Source organism: Orcinus orca, chromosome 5, assembly GCF_937001465.1.
Source record: "Orcinus orca chromosome 5, mOrcOrc1.1, whole genome shotgun sequence".
NCBI lineage: Eukaryota > Metazoa > Chordata > Mammalia > Artiodactyla > Delphinidae > Orcinus > Orcinus orca.
Window position 1 is genome coordinate 20,281,784 of NC_064563.1, and position 20,178 is coordinate 20,301,961.

General features: G+C 38.5%; 1 protein-coding gene across 2 annotated transcripts in view; it reads right to left on the reverse strand.

The window, feature by feature from the left end:
* The window catches only part of RNF13 (ring finger protein 13), a 137,270-nt gene extending 119,519 nt beyond the window's left edge, over positions 1-17,751 (reverse strand). The window contains exon 1 of one of the 2 annotated variants that reach the window (XM_004278179.3): positions 17,603-17,751. The gene's annotated coding sequence lies outside the window, so the exon portion shown is untranslated. Of the gene's footprint in view, positions 1-7,169; positions 7,258-17,602 lie in introns of those variants that run through there. The other variant, XM_033402746.2, reaches the window with a different exon arrangement.
* Between the last annotated feature and the right edge of the window lie 2,427 nt (positions 17,752-20,178).

The following is a 20,178-nucleotide window of genomic DNA, read 5'->3' on the forward strand; positions in this document are numbered from 1 at the left end:
CGGGCGGTGGCTATGGCTCACCCTGGGGACAAGGACACTGGCAGCAGAAGTTCTGGGAAGTACTCCTTGGCGGGAGCCCTCCCACAGTCCGCCATTAGCTCCACCAAAGAGCCCAGGTAGGCTCCAGTGTTGGGTTGCCTCAGGCCAAACAACCAACATGGAGAGAACCCAGCCCCACCCATCAGCAGTCAAGCAGATTAAAGTTTTACTGAGCTCTGCCCACCAGAGCAAACGCTTAGCTCTACCCACCACCAGTCCCTCCCATCAGGAGGCTTGCACAAGGCTCTTAGATAGCCTCATCCACAAGAGGGCAGACAGCAGAAGCAAGAAGAACTACAATCCTGCAGCCTGTGGAACAAAAACCACATTCACAGAGAGATACACAATATGAAAAGGCATAGAGCTATGTACCAGATAAAGGAACAAGATAAAACCCCACAAAAACAACTAAATGAAGTGGAGATAGGCAACCTTCCAGAAAAGGAATTCAGAAGACTGATAGTGAAGATGATCCAGGACCTCGGAAAAAGAATGGAGGCAAAGATCGAGAAGATGCAAAAAATGTTTAACAAAGACCTAGAACAATTAAAGAACAAACAAACAGAGATGAACAATACAATAACTGAAATGAAAACTACACTAGAAGGAATCAATAGCAGAATAACTGAGGCAGAAGAACAAATAAGTGACCTGGAAGACAGAATGGTGGAATTCACTGCTGCGGAACAGAATAAAGAAAACAGAATGAAAAGAAAAGAAGACAGCCTAAGAGACCTCTGGGACAACATTAAACGCAACAACATTCACATTATAGGTGTCCCAGAAGGAGAAGAGAGAGAGAAAGGACGAGAGAAAATATTTGAAGAGATTATAGTCAAAAACTTCCCTAACATGGGAAAGGAAATAGCCACCCAAGTCCAGGAAGCTCAGCGAGTCCCATACAGGATAAACCCAAGGATAAACATGCCGAGACACACAGTAATCAAATTGGCAAAAATTAAAGACAAAGAAAAATTACTGAAAGCAGCAAGGGAAAAATGAAAAATAACATACAAGGGAAAACCATAAGGTTAACAGCTGATTTCTCAGCAGAAACTCTACAAGCCAGAAAAGAGTGACATAATATACTTAAAGTGATGAAAGGGAAGAACCTACAACCAAGATTACTCTACCCAACAAGGATCTCATTCAGGTTCGATGGAGAAATCAAAAGCTTTACAGACAAGCAAAAGCCAAGAGAATTCAGCACCACCAAACCAGTTTTACAATGAATGCTAAAGGAACTTCTCTAAGTGGGAAACACAAAAGAAAAGGACCTACAAAACCAAACCCAAAACAATTAAGAAAATGGTCATAGGAACATACATATCGATAATTACCTTAAACGTGAATGGACTAAATGCTCCAACCGAAAGACACAGGCTCACCAAATGAAAACAAAAACAAGACCCACCTATAAGCTGCCTACAATAGACTCACTTCAGACCTAGGAACACATACAGACTTAAAGTGAGGGGATGGAAAAAGATATTCCATCCAAATAGAAATCAAAAGCTGGAGTAGCAATACTCATATCAGATAAAATAGACTTGAAAATAATGAACGTTACAATAGACGAGCAAGGACACTACAAAATGATCAAGGGATCAATCCAAGGAGAAGATATAACAATTATAAATATATGTGCACCCAACACAGGAGCACGTCAATACATAAGGCAACTGCTAACAGCTATAAAAGAGGAAATCGACAGTAACACAATAATATTGGGGGACTTTAACACCTCACTTACAGCAATGGACAGATAATCCAAAATGAAAATAAATAAGGAAACAGAAGTTTTAATGACACAACAGACCAGATAGATTTAATTGATATTTACAGGACATTCCATTCAAAAACAGCAGATTACACTTTATTCTCAAGTACGAACAGAACATTCTCCAGGATAGATCACATCTTGGGTCACAAATCAAGCCTCAGTAAATTTAAGAAAATTGAAATCATATCAAGCATCTTTTCTGACCACAATGCTATGAGATCAGAAATGAAATACAGGGAAAAAAAGTAAAAAACACAAACACATGGAGGCTAAACAATACGTTACTAAATAACCAAGAGATCACTGAAGAAGGCAAAGGGGAAATCAATAAATATCTAGAGACAAATGACAATGAAAACACGATAATCCAAAACCTACGGGATGCAGCAAAAGCAGTTCTAAGAGGGAAGTTTATAGCTATATAAGCCTACCTCAAGAAACAAGAAAAATCTCAAATAAACAATCTAACCTTACACCTAAAGGAACTAGAGAAAGAAGAACAAACAAAACCCAAAGTTAGCAGAAGGAAAGAAATCATAAAGACCAGAGCAGAAATAAATGAAATAGAAACAAAGAAAACAATAGCAAAATTCAATAAAACTAAAAGCTTGTTCTTTGAGAAGATAAATAAAATTGATACACCATTAGCCAGACTCATCAAGAAAAAGAGGGAGAGGACTCAAATCAATAAAATTAGAAATGAAAAAGGAGAAGTTACAACAGACACCGCAGAAATACAAAGCATCCTAAGAGACTACTACAAGCAACTCTATACCAATAAAATGGACAACCTGGAAGAAATGGACAAATTCTTGGAAAGGTATAACCTTCCAAGACTGAACCAGGAAGAAATAGAAAATATAAACAGACCAATCACAAGTAATGAAATTGAAACTGTGATTGAAAATCTTCCAACAAACAAAAGTCCAGGACCAGATGGCTTCACAGGTGAATTCTATCAAACATTTAGAGAAGAGCTAACACCCATCCTTCTCAAACTTCCAAAAAATTGCAGAGGAAGGAACACTCCCAAACTCATTCTATAAGGCCACCATCACCCTGATACCAATACCAGACAAAGATATTACAAAAAAAGAAAATTACAGACCAATATCATTGATGAATAGAGATGCAAAAATCCTCAACAAAATACTAGCAAACAGAATCCAACAACACATTAAAAGGATCATACACCATGAACAAGTGGGATTTATCCCAGGGATGCAAGGATTCTTCAATATACACAAATCAATCAATGTGATACACCATATTAACAAATTGAAGAATAAAAACCATATGATCATCTCAATAGATGCAGAAAAATCTTCTGACCAAATTCAACACCCATTTATGATAAAAACTCTCCAGAAAGTGGGCATAAAGGGAACCTACCTCAACATAATAAAGGCCATATATGACAAACCGACAGCAAACCTCAGCCTCAATGGTGAAAACCTGAAAGCATTTCCTCTAAGATCAGGAACAAGACAAGGATGTCCACTCTCACCACTATTATTCAACATAGTTTTGGAAGTCCTAGCCACAGCAATCAGAGAAGAGAAAGAAATAAAAGGAATACAAATTTGGAAAAGAAGAATTAAAGCTGTCAGGGTTTGCAGATGACATGATACTATACATAGAGAATCCTAAAGATGCCACCAGAAAACTACTAGAGCTAATCAATGAATCTGGTAAAGTTGCAGGATACAAAATAAATACACAGAAATATCTTGCATTCCTATACACTAATGATGAAAAATCTGAAAGAGAAATTAAGGAAACACTCCCATTTACCATTACAACAAAAAGAATAAAATACTTAGGAATAAACCTACCTAGGGAGACAAAGGACGTATACGCAGAAAACTATAAGACACTGATGAAAGAAATTAAAGATGATACCAACAGATGGAGAGATATACCATGTTCTTGGTTGGAAGAATCAATATTGTAAAAATGACTATACTACTCAAAGCAATCTACAGATTCAATGCAATCCCTATCAAATTACCAATGGCATTTTTTATGGAACTGGAACAAAAAATCTTAAAATTTGTATGGAGACACAAAAGACCCCGAATAGCCAAAGCAGTCTTGAGGGAAAAAAACGGAGCTGGAGGAATCAGACTCCCTGACTTTAGACTATACTACAAAGCTACAGTAATCAAGACAACATGGTACTGGCACAAAAGCAGAAACACAGATCAGTAGAACAAGATAGAAAGCCCAGAGATAAACCCACGGACCTATGGTCAACTAATCTATGACAAAGGAGGCAAGGATATACAATGGAGAAAAGACAGTCTCTTCAATAAGTGGTGCTGGGAAAACTGGACAGCTACATGTAAAAGAATGAATTTAGAACACTCCCTAATACCATACACAAAAATAAACTCAAAATGGATTCGAGACCTAAATGTAAGACTGGACACTATAAAACTCTTAGAGGAAAACATAGGAAGAACAGTCTTTGATGTAAATCACAGCAAGATCCTTTTTTGACCTACCTCCTAGAAAAATGGAAATAAAAACAAAAATAAACAAATGAGACCTAATGAAACTTCAAAGCTTTTGCACAGCAAAGGAAACCATAAACAACACGAAAAGACAACCCCCAGAATGAGAGAAAATATTTGCAAACGAATCAACAGACAAAGGATTAATCTCCAAAATATATGAACAGCTCATGCAGCTCAATATTAAAACAACAAACCCAATCCAAAAATGGGCAGAAGAGCTAGACATTTCTCCAAAGAAGACATATAGATGGCCAACAAGCACATGAAAAGGTGCTCAACATCACTAGTAATTAGAGAAATGCAAATCAAAACTACAATGAGGTATCACCTCACACCAGTTAGAATGGGCATCATCAGAAAATCTACAAACAAGAAATGCTGGAGAGGGTGTGGAGAAAACAGAACCCTCTTGCACTGTTGGTGGGAATATAAATTGATACTGCCACTATGGAGAACAGTATGGAGGTTCCTTGAAACACTAAAAATAGAATTACCATATGATCCAGCAATCCCACTACAGGCATATACCCAGAGAAAACCATAATTCAAAAAGACACATGCACCCCAATGTTCATTGCAGCACTATTTACTATAGCCAGGTCATTAAAGCAACCGAAATGCCCATCGACAGAAGAATGGATAAAGAAGATGAGGTACATATATACAATGGAATATTACTCAGCCATAAAGAGGAACGAAACTGGGTCATTTGTTGAGACGTGGATGGATCTAGAGACTGTCATACAAAGTGAGAAGTCAGAAAGAGAAAAACAAATATCGTATGTTAACACATGTATGTGGAACCTAGAAAAATGGTACAGATGAACCGGTATGCAGGGCAGAAGCTGAGATATAGATGTAGAGAGCAAACATATGGACACCAATGGAGGAAAGCCCTGGGGGGGTGGAGATGGTGGTGTGATGAATTGGGCGATTGGGACTGACATGTATACACTGATGTGTATAAAATTGATGACTAATAAGAACCTGCTGTATAAAAAAATAAAATTAAATTTAAAAATTAAAAAAAAAACTAATACTAAACTTTCTTTGGGTTATTTGTATGGAAATATGTTAATATAAATGTTTCAGACATTATATGAAATTCCTAAAAATCTTATATGTTCTGGTATAATGTTATAAGTCATAATTCTAATTATTTTTTTAAAATGTATATCTCAGAAATAACTCAAAACCTTGTCAACTGCATTATTATGAACTTTCATCAAATCTTTAACCATGGTCATTTTTAAGTCTTTTGTCATTTACAGACAGTTCTGGATGTATTCTGATGCTTTTGCAAAAATGCTCCTATAAAAGGGTTTCATCTTCAAGGAATTCATGGAAAAGACTCTGACAAGCACAGGTTTCTGGTAACTGCCTATACTGCTGAACTGAATGAATAAGCATTTTCAGAACTCTAATGGAAAACTGATGAATTCATATAAGTGCTAACAAAAGATCAAGATTTAAAAAATTAATTACATGGGACTGAGTGAACTGATGAGGATGATTATAATTTTTGTGACTGTTTGAATAGAAAAAAAAAGACTATGCAAAAAAAAAAAAAAGACTATGAAGTAGCTGGAAACCATAAAAATAGAATGTCCTGCATAAATATTTTTGCTTTATCTTAATACTGAATAAAATATTATAAAGCATTTCATTCAGGAGAAAAAAAAAAACCACAATGACGTAACAACTCACACCCATTAGAATGGCTATTATCAAAAAGGCAAGAAATACTCAGTGTTGGTGAGGATGTGGAGAAAAGTGAACCCTCAAACACTGTTACTGGGAATGTAAATTGATGCAGCCACTATGGAAAACAGTATGGAGAGGCCTCAAAAAATTAAGAAGAGAATTACCACATGATCCAGCTACTCTACTTCTGGATGTTTATCCAAAGAATATGAAAACACTAGCTCAAAAAGATACATGCACCTCTATGTTCATTGCAGCATTATTTACAATAACCAAGCTATGAAACAACTTAAATGTCTATCAACAGATGGATAAAAAAGATGCGGTAAACATGCAGAATATTGCTTGGCCATAAAAGAATGATGAAATCTTGCCATTTACATGACACACCTAGACCTTGAGGGTATTATGCTAAGTGAAATAAGTCAGATGGAGAAAGACAAATACCATATGATTTCATTCATATGTGATTAAAAAACTAAATAAATAAATAAAGGAACAAACCAAACCAAACAAAAACACGTAGATATGGAGAACAGATTAGTGGTTACCAGAGTGGAAGGGGGTTAAACACACAGTGACAGACGGAAACCAAACTTTCAGTGGTGAGCATGCTGTAGTGTATACAGAGATTGAAACATAATGTATACATGAAACTTAAATGTTATAAACCAATGTTACCTCAATTTAAAAATACATGTATCAAACATAATTGAATCAAGGATATTTCTACTGTTAAGTGGCAAAGGTCATGCCCTGTTCTTCCCCAAAATATAGCCTCCCTTGTCCTTATGCAGACATAGGCAATGAGTTACCCTTTTTGATATTAAACTTTATTGAGCATTATGCATTAAAGTAGAATTAATATATTTTTGCATGTGCATATAATGTAATTCTCTACAACAATGAAAACAAATGACAGCTATGTGACCAATATACATGAATTTCCCAAGAATAACCCTAAGCAAAAGAAGCAAGTCACAAAGAATGCAAACACTACGATTCCACACACATAAAGCTCTTTAAAAGGCAAAACAGATATTATGTAGAGATTCACAATTAAGAGGTAAAAATGTAAAGAAAAATGAGGAAGTTATCATCATAAAAATCAAGATAGTGATTACCTTGAGGGTAAGAAAGGTAAGGAAGGGGAGTGTGACCAGGGAAAAGGTGCTTCTGGGATGCCAGCAATATTCCACATCTTGACCTGAGCTGTGATGAGATGGGAGTTTGCATTATAATTGTTCTTTAAACCATACACAAATGTTTTATGCATTTTCCTGCATCTATGATAGCTAACTATTTTCAAAAGAAAAAAAAAGAATAAAGCAACCTGTCACTCAAAACAAGATTTTTTTGTTTTGTTTTTCTGACTACATGGAGATATTATGAAAGGTTGCAAGCAGGAGCCTGCCAAGATCAAACACAACACACTAAGCGAGTCAACAAATAAGCAACTATTAAAAACCAGACTCATGTTCAATGCCAGAGTTCTATCTTCTCATTCAGTCGACATGAGATGGGATCTAGCAATAGGTATTAAGTATATAGCACATACCCAGGGGCTTGCGGTAAAAATAAATGTTCCCAGGTCCCTCCCCTGGAGATTCAGACAGGAAGCCTATAACTTTACTTTTTAAAAATGTCCCCTAGTCACTATGATCAAGCCAAATTTGGAAAACACTGCTCTCGACCATAGATTGGCAAATGGTATACCAAGTGATTATTCATAAACTTTTTATAAGTCAAAGAGGGGTGGGGTAGAGGGTCAAATTAGAGCAAGGAAAAAAAGAGAGAGAGAGAAATAGGAATGTTAACAAAAATACACATCATAATTCTCTCAAATACCACTGCTGTCACCAGTGCCATAGGTTGTCAACCCCAGCAAGAAGTCATGCAGCAAACAAGGAAAAGACAATTGACAATGAATTGCTTTCATAATATTAGAATCTTAAGCATCATTTAGGGAAACATGCCAGAAAATTCTGGTTTTCTAGGTTATCAAAAATATCATGCCCAGTGTACTTCAAAGTATCAATCTCCTGAACCAGAATTTTTTTTATGATGCTTCACAAAAATCAGTACCATCACTATAAATAAATTGGTACAGAGCTTATCAATTTGGAGCCAGGCACTCTGTTACGCATTTGATGTGAATGTTCCTCCGTCTAATCCTCAGAACAACCTTACCAAGTAAAACAAAAACAAACAAAAACAATGCAGGGAAAACCTTTTTCCCATATCACTCCAGTTTTCCTATTTTAGGGGACTCAATTTCTATGTGTAAGTACCAGAATAAATGAACCAATTCCCTTATTCCCTTACCCATTATCCCCACCCCCATCCCTTTTTCTTTAATTTATGCATAATTTGTGAACAAAAAGCCGAGCATGCCCAATGCCCCATACACAGTTTGGGTGTTAAGCATGACATTTAGCCTACTATATTAATGGTGGAACAGTATGGGGTGCTAGATCAAGTTATGCCATTCCCACTGATGATTACAACTGTTTCTTTAAAGTATCACCCCAAGACTCTGTTCCTGGCCTCTTTTCTGTATAATAACATTAAAAATATTTCACGTATACATTAAAAAGATGCATAGATACTATGAAACAAAACAATTTGTTAACATGTACATGTAAACTCTGGGTGGGGGACTCTATATGATTTTTTTTAATATTTATCTGCATATTTCAGAATAAACAATTAAAACTTTCTAAAGCCTATTTCATTTTATATAACATATACCAAACAAAAACCTAGAAGAAAACACACAGAAATCGTAACAGAAATCTGTTCCACCTATTCAAGTTCTCTAAGCATGCATTACTCTCATACAAACAAAAAACAAACAAAAAAAAAAACAATGTTTTCTTAATGAGCAAGCCACAAGGTTTTATAATTCACAAGTCTATTCACAATCTGGAGAAGATGAAATTATTTCTTCTTAAGTGAAGTGTGCAATAAAAAACTAGTAAAAAAAAAGGGCAGATCTTCAACTATGAGTTAAATCCAAGCCATCATTTTCTCTCTTTAAGCACTCAATTACACTCAAAAGATTCCGTCCTACACTACAGTCCTTATAGTTATCATTATTGCTGTAAACGTCAAATGTAGCAGCCACGTGGGCTCCCAGGCATTTGGGTCAATTGGCAATATATCACAATCTGTCAGAGATGATACCTTTATTAATTATGAACCCAACTTAAACATGGGCAAAAAATCTGAATAGACATTTCCACAAAGAAGATATACAAATGGCCAAACCACCACATAAAAAGATGTTCAACATCATCAGTTATTAGGGAAATGCAAATCAAAACCACAGTGAGATATCATCTCATCGTGACACAAGGATAGCAACAGCATTAATTTTTTTTTTTTTTTTACTGGAAAAGAACAAGTGTTGGTGACAATGAAGAGAAATTGGAACACTAGTACATTGTCGGTAGGAATGTAAAATGGTTCAGCCACTATGGAAAACAGTTTGGTAAGTCCTCAAAAAGCTAAACATAGGATTACCATATGATCCAACAATTCCACTCCTTATATATACCCAAAAGAAATGAAAACTGGGACTCAGAAAAACCCTTGTAAACCAATGTTCAGGGCAACAATATTCACAATAGCCAAAGAATGGATCGAAACCAAATGTCCTTCAACAGATGAATGGATAAAGTCTGGTGTATGCATACAATAAAATTATTTAGCTGTAAAAAGGAAGAAGTATTCATACATACAATAATGTAGCTTGCAACAACATTGCAGAACCTCGAAAACATTATGCTAAGTGAAAGAAGCCAGATGCTAAAGTTCACATATTGTATGATTCCATTTATATGAGATTTCCAGAATAAGTGAGATATCCAGTAAATCCATAGAAACAGAAAGCAAATTAGTGCTGCCAGGGGCTGGGGGCAGCAGAGAATGGTGAATAGGTATGGATGGGGTTTTAGTTTTGAGTGATAAAAATGTTTTGGAACTAGACAGAAGTGGTGGTTGCACAGCACTGTGATTTACTAAATGCCACCCAATTATTCACTTTAAAATTGTTAATTTTATGCTGTATGAATTTTGCCTCAAAAAATTTTAAGCAATTAATATTTATAATACATGTTATGTAAATGTATAAATTACAAGCACAGTTCTTCCTTTTTGAAGGTCAAACATGTAAATTACAAGCACATTAATTAGGCAAATAAACTACTCTTCATATTTAATGAGTTGTTTCACATCTAAGCAAAGTAGAAATTCAACTCCTACTCTCTTATGACTTGATTTAGAAATATTCACCTATCATCAGGTGGGATTATTTCCCCTTATTGCCTCTAAAAGTTTAACTGGATATCTTGATCATTAGAAAATGAGCCTGGGGCTTCCCTGGTGGCGCAGTGGTTGAGAGTCCGCCTGCCGATGCAGGGGATACGGGTTCGTGCCCCAGTCCGGGAAGATCCCACATGCCGCGGAGCGGCTGGGCCCGTGAGCCATGGCCACTGACCCTGCGCGTCCCAAGCCTGTGCTCCGCAGCGGGAGAGGCCACAGCAGTGAGAGGCCCGCGTGCCGCAAAAAAAAAAAGAAAAAGAAAATGAGCCTGAACTAGAGTCATATTCAATCAATTAAACTTCGACAAATTTCTAGCCCCTCAGAAATGATTCTAAATCATAATTCTTGTATCTGACTGGAAGCTCTCTCATTTCAATAAGCAGAATACCCTAAATTTTCAGTTGTCTTCTCAATTTACATTAATGTGGCTGTGAACATATAAATGTTTTAATGTCCAAATATTTCATGGTTACTGATACCCTAAAACCACAAAATTAACACTGTTCCTCAGACTTTGTATTTCAGAGTTAAAAGACAGATTTCCTCAAGCAGGACTACACAGTTGAAATAACTGGAAATAACATAAGTATCTTCCTCATGGATCGTTCTCTTAAAGGGAATGTAAAGGTAGATATAAAAATGCCCGATCAGGACTTCCCTGGTGGTGCAGTGGTTAAGAGTCCGCCTGCCAATGGCGAGGACACGGGTTTGATCCCCGGTCCGGGAAGATCCCACATCTTCCTGCGCAGAGCAACTAAGCCCGTGCGCCACCAACTACTGAGCCCGCGCACCTAGAGCCCGAGGTCCACAACAAAGGAAGCCACTGCAATCAGAAGCCCGTGCACCACAATGAAGAATAGCCCCCGCTCGCCACAACTACAGGACGCCCACGCGCAGCAACGAAGACCCAACGCAGCTAAAAATAAATAAATAAAATTTTTTTTAAAAGCCTGATCATGTTACTCCCTGCATAAAATTCCTTAACAGATTATACAACTTTCAGAATAAAGTTCAAAACTAAATTGTGACTTAAACTGTCTCTGCCTATGTCTCCAGCTTTGTCCCTTGCCAAGTTCATAAACTGTCTCTGCCTATGTCTCCAGCTTTGTCCCTTGCCATTCCTCCTTAGTCTTTCTTCTCTAACCACTTGAACTTTCTTTTCTGTCAGCCTCTCATTATGTGCCTTCTCTGTGCCACCGCGGTGTAACAAAACGTTTAACTTGTTTATCACTCCTTGAAGTTAGGGACCATACAGTTTCAGATTTGGTATACTCAGCACCTAGCACAATAATCAAAGGCTGTTGTAAAATTAAAGTATGAAAGTATGGACAACTGGTAAGATCCATTACTGGGGTCTAAAATACTGTGGCTTATTTTTCCTTCATAATGGCAAAAGGGGAAACTACATATTAGGTTATATTTTGCTTTATTTTTTAAAATTACAATGTAGTCTTATTAGTAAATAACATCAAATAGATAACATTAATTTTGTAGACATTTTTTAAACATCTAGTTTGTTAACCAAAAGCATAAATTTAGTCTGATTATTATTCAATGGAAGCTCATGATCAGCTCTGTTTTGTCTACATTAGTAAAGTGAAACTGCAATAGACATTCTGTAAGTCTTAAAAGACTTTTTTAACAGGAAAATTCCTCATTTTACAAATGAGGAAATGAACTGAGAGGTTGAGTTATTCATGCAAAGTCACACAGCTAATCATTGGGCAAGTTGGGGAACACCCAGATACCCAGATTCCCTTAATGGTGATGCTTTCAGCTACAATATAACCTTATTTCCACTTCAACCTCATAGGCAAGCCATGCACTGCAATTCATAGCACACTTCCCTTTCTTCCTACCCTCAATCTAGTGAGGACATGAGCCCTTAATACTTGTTACATTTAACTGATTTCTTTATCTTTAAGATCTGGCCCTTGCCTTAACACAACTTTCTTCTCTCCATTATAAATATTTAATGAGTACCTACATTTGCTGAATAATACATCTAAGTCATTTCATTGGGAAAAGGGTAAATAGGGAGACATACATGAGTCAGAATGATATAGTCCCTTCCTTTAAAGTGCTCTACAAAATTAGTTACAATCTGGTATAGTACTCTTATTGTTATCTGTTTAGAATTGTGATTTTATAAATACATAGTATAAGAAAAATCTAATTACTTTCCACTATTAAAATAAACCTTGGGCTTCCCTGGTGGCACAGTGGTTAAGAACCCGCCTGCCAATGCAGGGGACACAGGTTCAAGCCCTGGTCCGGGAAGATCCCATATGTCGTGGAGCTACTAAGCCCGTGTGCTACAACTACTGAGCCTACGCTCTAGAACCCGTGAGCCACAACCACTCAGCCCACATGCCGCAACTACTGAAGCCCGCACACCTAGAGCCCGTGCTCCGCAACAAGAGAAGCCACTGCAATGAGAAGCCCACGCACCACAACGAAGAGGAGCCCCCACTCGCTGCAACTAGAGAAAGACCGCGTGCAGCAACGAAGACCCAACACAGCCAAAAATAAATAAATAAGTACATTTATTAAAAAATAAAATAAACCTTATTTCTCTCACTAGAAAATAAGCTCCATGAGGGCAGGGATTTTGTTTTTTGTTGTTGTTCACTAATGTAGTCTGCATGCCTAGAACAGTGCCTGACATAGAAAATACTTAATAAATATTTGTTGAGTGAAGAATGCTATAGAAAAATGTGTAAGTAGTAGAATCTAAGTAACATTTCCAACAATGGTGTGACAGATGACAGAATATGTAAACCTTCCTTGTCCTAATGCTTGTGCCTAATATCCAATTTTTTATTTGATTGGTCATCATCATCATTTTACAGAATGAGGAAACAAGCCAGAGAACGGGTGGCACAAGGATTCAGTCACACAATCTCTATTCTTCCTACCACACCTTCTCCTCTCATCCTTTGAGGTTCTTCTCCCACAGTCTCAGCTATAAGTAAAATACAATCTATCTAGGTCGCCTCTTCACTGCTGCCCCATAACAAGCACACAGACTCTCTGGTTTTAAAAGTTATCCTATTAATCAACTCAGGGTAACAAAGGGGATGACACAAATAAAAAACTGGAGACGTTCCAACAATTCAACATTCAACATGTGTGTTTAAATGTCTGGCACTGTATAAAAATCACAGCATCTTTCCAAGTTCTTAATGTGAGAATCCCTAGGCTCCAATTTACTGGCTCTCTTTTGAAATAATAAATGGGAGGTTTGCTAGGTTTCCAAAATTTTCCCTCCCCACTACCATATTCCTGTCCTCCCAGGAATATGTTACAGGGAAAAATAGTGGATATAACCCTATCAAGTAAGAAATCTGCATTTCTGAGGACCTTCTGGAGTCACATCCTTCCTGTGAAACTTTGACCCACAGGGGGATGACTGCTTTAGACCATTTCCTCACCATGTGAGCAATTGGTCTCTTACCTTTTTATGGAATACACAGAGCTCCCACCTTCCATCTTACATTTCCAAACATCTGAACAAACCCTCTGCTCCAAAACCAAAGACTGTATCATAAATCCTTCTCCTAAATCCCCTTCCACCAACATCTGTTCTTCATCATAATATCCTCCCCAAAATAAGGCCCATACTTATGTCATTTCACAATGTCAATGTTAACATTTCTCAATTCTATACCCTTTACAACAATCCCACCATCATTACTTCCTGCCTCAACCAGCCTCGATTGTAATTAAACTCCACGACATTCCCACCTCCAGGCTTCCACTCCTTCACTGGACTTAGTTCCAGATTAATATTTATAAGGAGGGGTTCTTCTCAAGTAAGAATCAGGTACAAAATTCTTAACCTGGTTCCTTTAAGTATTCCTGTAATCTGTATCCATCTACCTTTACCAGCCTGTTCCTTAAACATACTACCTTGGCAAACATCCTCTGCTTTCCTATTTCTATACCTTTGCTTCAGCAGTGTCCTGAGGTTAAAATCTTCTCCCATCCTCCTCTAGTTGCTAACAAATTTTCCAAATGGCCACATCCTCAGTATGAAAGGAAAAAGGCTGAGGCATATGATTTATTGAACACATATTCTGTCTAGGGTCTTACAAATTATCCTTATCCCCACAAAAATATAATGGCTTAATACTATATTTTTGAGGAAGGAGTTGAGGAACCCAAGGGCCAAAGGAGCTCACCCCAGGTCATCCACATCAGCAAGTAAAGAAACCAAAATAACCCCACAGTATTCTGTATTTTTAAATAAAACATGATACAAGACAGGCTTTATAGTCAAGATGCCTAGGTTCAAATTCCAGTTGCTCCACTAACCACCTGTGTGAACTCAAAAAGTTATGTATTTTCGATGCCTTCATTTCCCCATCTATAAAAAGAGGATTACAAGACAATATTAAGTGCTTAGAACTGTTTGGCCTATAGTAAACAATCAATGTTAGTTATTATGTCTGTTATTGTTATCTATGTACTATGATATGTAAACTGACAATACCAATTATATATTCTCATTGTTCCTAAATTAACTTTTCTGTAAAAGGATTATAAAAACTTCGTATTTTTTTATATATGCTTAGTAAATATTTGCAGAATACATGAATTTTTAAACAATGATTACCCACAATGCTCTAATTAAAAGAAATGTCTATTCTGTTTCTTCTTTTGAGAAAACTAACAATGCTTACTTTCTTCCCTTTTTTATGTCATGTGAAACAACTATGTGCAATACCATACGGTAGTAACATGTCAAACAGTACAAATCTGAACTCATTTTGACTTCTGCTAAACATTCCCAGATTTTAAAATGTCCAAAATCATACTTTTTACTTAAACACCAACCGTTTTCAGGTCATACCAACATGAAGTAAGCATACCACGATATTTGACTAAGCCATTTCATTTCATACATCTTTATGGCAAAAACTATAAAACATAAAATGCCTTCCTATCCGATTTAGTTCGAAGAGATAAACCTATCATTCCCTTAGTCCTGCCCTTACTTTGCTAAAATTAGTGTCTGAAAAACTTCTGATAGGGCTTCCCTGGTGGTGCAGTGGTTAAGAATCCGCCTGCCAATGCAGGGGACACGGGTTCGATCCCTGGTCCGGAAAGATCCCACATGCTGTGGGGCAACTAAGCCCACACACTGCAACTACTGAGCCTGCGCTCTAGAGCCCGCGAGCCACAACTACTGAGTCCGCACGCCTAGAGCCCGTGCTCCACAACAAGAGAAGCCACTGCAATGAGAAGCCCAAGTACCGCAACGAAGGATAGCCCCCGCTTGCTGCAACTAGAGAAAGCCCGCGCGCAGCAACGAAGACCCAACGCAGCCAAAAATAAATAAATAAAATAAAATAAAACCAAAAAAACCTATCATTTAATACCTTGTTCACCCTTGGCAAAATCTTGATTAAAAAAGCAGGCAAGATGGCAATCAAATATTTAAAAAAAAAAAAAACTTCTGATAAATCTATGTTATTCTGGGATGCAGAAAAATATCAAAGGAAGGGTGCTGAATAACAGTTTAGGCCCCTGCAAAATGCGTGAGAGAAATGAGCTTTAAACAAGGATAGATGAGAACTTACTCCAAATCCTTCAATATTAAACCCTGCAAATTAACATTTTTGTCCACATGATTTACTATTACACATGGAGACATGAAGCTGCTGGCTTCAAATAAAGGGAGAGATAAAAAATATATTACTAAACCAGTTGTCATTCCTGACACAGAAATAACTGGGCTTCTAGCCAAACATTTCCAAAAATCAACAACAACAAAAACAACTACTTTGAGGCTTAACTATGTAAACAGACATTTTATTTCAATTAATTCTTACACTTCTTCCCTTATTTACAGATAATATCACAGAATTAGTAAGTGGCAGAGCTGAAGGGTGAACCCGGCCTGACTCCCAAATTCAGGATACAGTGTTTTGCCATAATCCACAATGATATGGTATACATTTACATCTTCCTCTTCACACTCATATATTCTTTTTAAAAACCTGAAACAAAAGCTTCATGAAATAATATTTACTCTTACTCCATAGGATATTCTCTGATATTTTTTTCTTTCTTTCTAATGTGAATGCCAATGCACTAAATTGATTCCCAAATCCCCATGGGCCCTGCACTGACACTTCTTACCTCCTGTTTAAAGTTCTTTTAAACTGCTACCACAGTCCAGTTTTGCTACTCTGAAGTGGAGCTAATCTCTTCGACCCATTAAAATTTGTCCTTAAATAGATTAAATCTTTGAAAGCCCTTCCTTAAACCTTGAATTTATGTTTCTCTAACTAGAACTCTTCGGCGGCACACCCATCTTAGCTATTTATATTGTATCGAAAACTGCAGATGTTCTCCTTGGAGAACAACAGATCATTGTTGAAAGGAATGCATTAGTTTTCACTGTTCCTGCTGCATCACTGACAAGAGTTGACAAGTGTGGGGCAGCAACACTGGACCTGAGCAGCTGCCCACGGTGCTGAAACTGAAGATGAAACGATAGTTTTGGAGATATACTATTGCCAGATTAGGACAAAGTGCAGGAATTTACCAAAACGCTGGCAGAGAACACTCAGTGGCTGCCACCAAATACGCGTGAGTGCTTCTGGGATCGCTTGGCTTCGGTGTCGATCCACTCCCTCTCTGGGACAGAGTTCTTTTATCAGTGCGGGTCAACTCAGTAAGGGAGAGCTTCCAGCTTTAAGGGGGCAGGGACGCGGTATCTGTCCCTAAGAGAGTCACGTCCCACCTTCTATCCAGCTTCCGGGGTGGGGGTGGGGGGAGGTTAAAAAGAAAGGGGGCGCCTGCCCTCTTTTTTCCAAAAACTAAAGAGTTCCCCCAACTAAAGTCGAGCGACTTCGCCCGGGGACGCTGCGGCAAGTGCTGGACCAAGAGAAGCCCTCCGAACGTCTTCCCAGGTTCCAGCCACCTCAAGAGGGGAACGTAAGAAGCAAAACGAATAACCCAACAACTTCAGATATACACAAACTCATGGGGTGGGAATGCAAGGGGAACTCGGCCCTCCGAGAGCAGGGCTTTTTATTTTACCTTTTGCAAAAGAAAAACACCTAGTTTCTTCCGCGCCCAGCCTGGTGAGGAGCAGCCAAGAGCTCAGCGGCGGAGCCGCCTCGGAGCTCCAGGGCCGGAGAGGGGGTGTGTTCTCTCGGCCAGGCCCCACGGGGAACAACCCGCCGCCCGGCCGCCGCGACGCGGGAGAGGCTCTTACCTGGAAGCCTAACCCCGCAACACAAATACGCTCGCCAGCCGCGTCGCTGCGGGAGAAGTCCCTACCGCGACTTCATGATTGAATCTCCTCACCGACCCCCACTGCCTGGAGTCGGAGCACAAACGACAACACCGAGGCGAGGCGGAAGTCCCGCCCCGCGCGCCTCATTGGTCCGCACCCAAAGGTAGAGGAAAGCCATTGGGCCACAGAGCTGCTCGCTAAGGCTCCTTCCCAGTCTCACGCCGGGTCTAGCTGCTTGCTCAGGTCCAGCTCGGAGAGATGTCCAGTCCGCGGAGTCGCGTTCTTGGCCTCGTGACCGGTCCTTTCTGGAAGGGAAGGGCAGGGCAGGGCAGGGTGGGGCGGGCTTCTGGAGCGAGGCTGAAGGATCTGCTTTTGGCGGGGAAAGGGGTATGATGGCTGAGGGGATTGGCTGTGGAATACTGCCGCCTGCCGTGTGCCCCACAGGAGTGGAGGCCGTGGGGTCAGAAGGGGATCGGACCGAGAGGCCAGAGCTAGCTGGCCTAGCCCGTTCTGGCTGTTGGGCCGAAGCATCCCGAGGCCCAGCTGGCGGGCTACGCCTCGGCGGGCCTGGCTTTGGCGTCGTCTCGCCGCTTTCCTGCACCGCACTCACCCGACCCGCAGAAGAGGTGAGGACGAGGCCTCATCCCTTCCGCACCGTGTCCAGGCGGAGATCGAGATGGATGGGGCCAAGGCCAACGCCTTAAAGTCCGAGTCGCGTTGTTAGAGGTGCGAGCAGCCCGAGCGCTGAACACTAGTTCCCCGACGCCTGAGTGGGACCCGTGCCGACGTCAGCACTCTGGGCCTGACACGCGCGCGCCATCCCCTAGACTCAGCAAAAGTCAAACAGTGTGATTAAACCCTAGATCAGCCTTTTAAAACCCTTGCATCCTTTAATGAACCCAAAAATCTCGTTCCCTACCGCCTTTCTGGTAAGACCTCCGCACCCCAGGTATTCCAATTTCAAACCAAGCTACTTTTAAACTTAAATTACCCGGAGTGGAACATCCATACTGATTAACCAGTTACCAACTAAAAATTTTAAAGAGGTAATGTGGCTTACTGCAAAGATTACAGAGTTATGAACTAGAATGTCAGGAAACCTAGATTCTGGCCCTGCTTCTGCTTCAAAATAAGGCGCCTTTAAGAGCCCACTACAGGCTTCACATCCTTCAACCTCATCTTTTAGACAAAGGAGCGACAGGAAGCTATCACTTAGAACACCTGTAGAATACGCTTGGCTGTAACTTGTAACCTTGACTGATCTGGGGAGACCTGAGGAATAGGAAGAAGACTCCTTATTGTGTATCCTTTTGTGCCTTTAGAATTTTAAACCTTTTGAATATTACCTACTCAAAATTTAAATACAAAAAACTTTAAATCAAATTACACTAAAATAAGTAAAGGCCATCAAAGGTACTTTCCTATTCTGTGTATCCTTTGACTATATATTCTATATATCCTTAGACTTTCATTAGTTGTAAAGATAGTCAATACTTAATACAGTCCTGCCTTTAAGAAAGTCATAAATAAAAGTCAGAATTGGGAATATTACTATGAAGGCTAGTGTAAGCATAGTTAGAATATTTCTATAAGCATTTCTTCATTAAATTATCTGAAATTGGCTTTATATTAAATCAGAGATTTCTTGCATGACATTGAAAAAAGTAAAAAATAACATCCACATTTTACAGGTTAAAAAAAAAGTTTTGTTCATTCCTTAAATAAAGACATGTTGAGTACGGAACATTTTAATCTGACTTTATTCTGCTCTTCAGATCACAATAGGTATAATTCTTTCAGTTACAAACAAGGTAATGTGTTATTTGTACTGCATTTAGGCAGAAGAATTGTGCTACACCCTGCAGAAGCATTTATTCTCCCCACTGTGATGAATGAAGTCAAACCGAAAGAAAACAGATTGGGAAAATGTACTAATTTTTTTTAAGTAGGTTAGACAGTAAAGTTGATAGACATCTTAATTATGGTTTTCAAGAGCATGAAGGGTTAATATGGCACATGATACTAATAGCCACTAATTATCTCCTTGGAAAGACGAAAGAAAATTAGGACTTTGTGTCTGACAGTTTTTTATTTTTTATATCCTCCTAAAAGTACAAATAGCATATAAAATTGTAGAATTTCCTACCTCCAATATATTGTAAGACAGCAACAACAACTAAAAAGACAAGACACCCAATTACCTAATTGTCTAAAATGGTTTAGAAGTAGTTTTCCCTGAATAATGAAAAGAATGCAGGCAGTTTCTTTAATCACTGAGATCAACTAGAGACATTAAAATTACTCTAGGCATTATTATATTTAGAACCAGAAAAAAGTAATTTTAGAAGATAAAACGATAGTTTCATTTTGAAAAGAAAAAAATAAAATTATAACTGTGAAAAAGAAGAAATAGAATCCATAAAGAATCCATAGGAATCCATATATGTATGGAATACACACATTTGAAAAAGTACTAAACAGAACTTCTAAAAATTGTCTCGGAATTTTTGGCCGAAGATTAGAAAGTCTCCCATTTCTTTACCAAATTCTAAGTT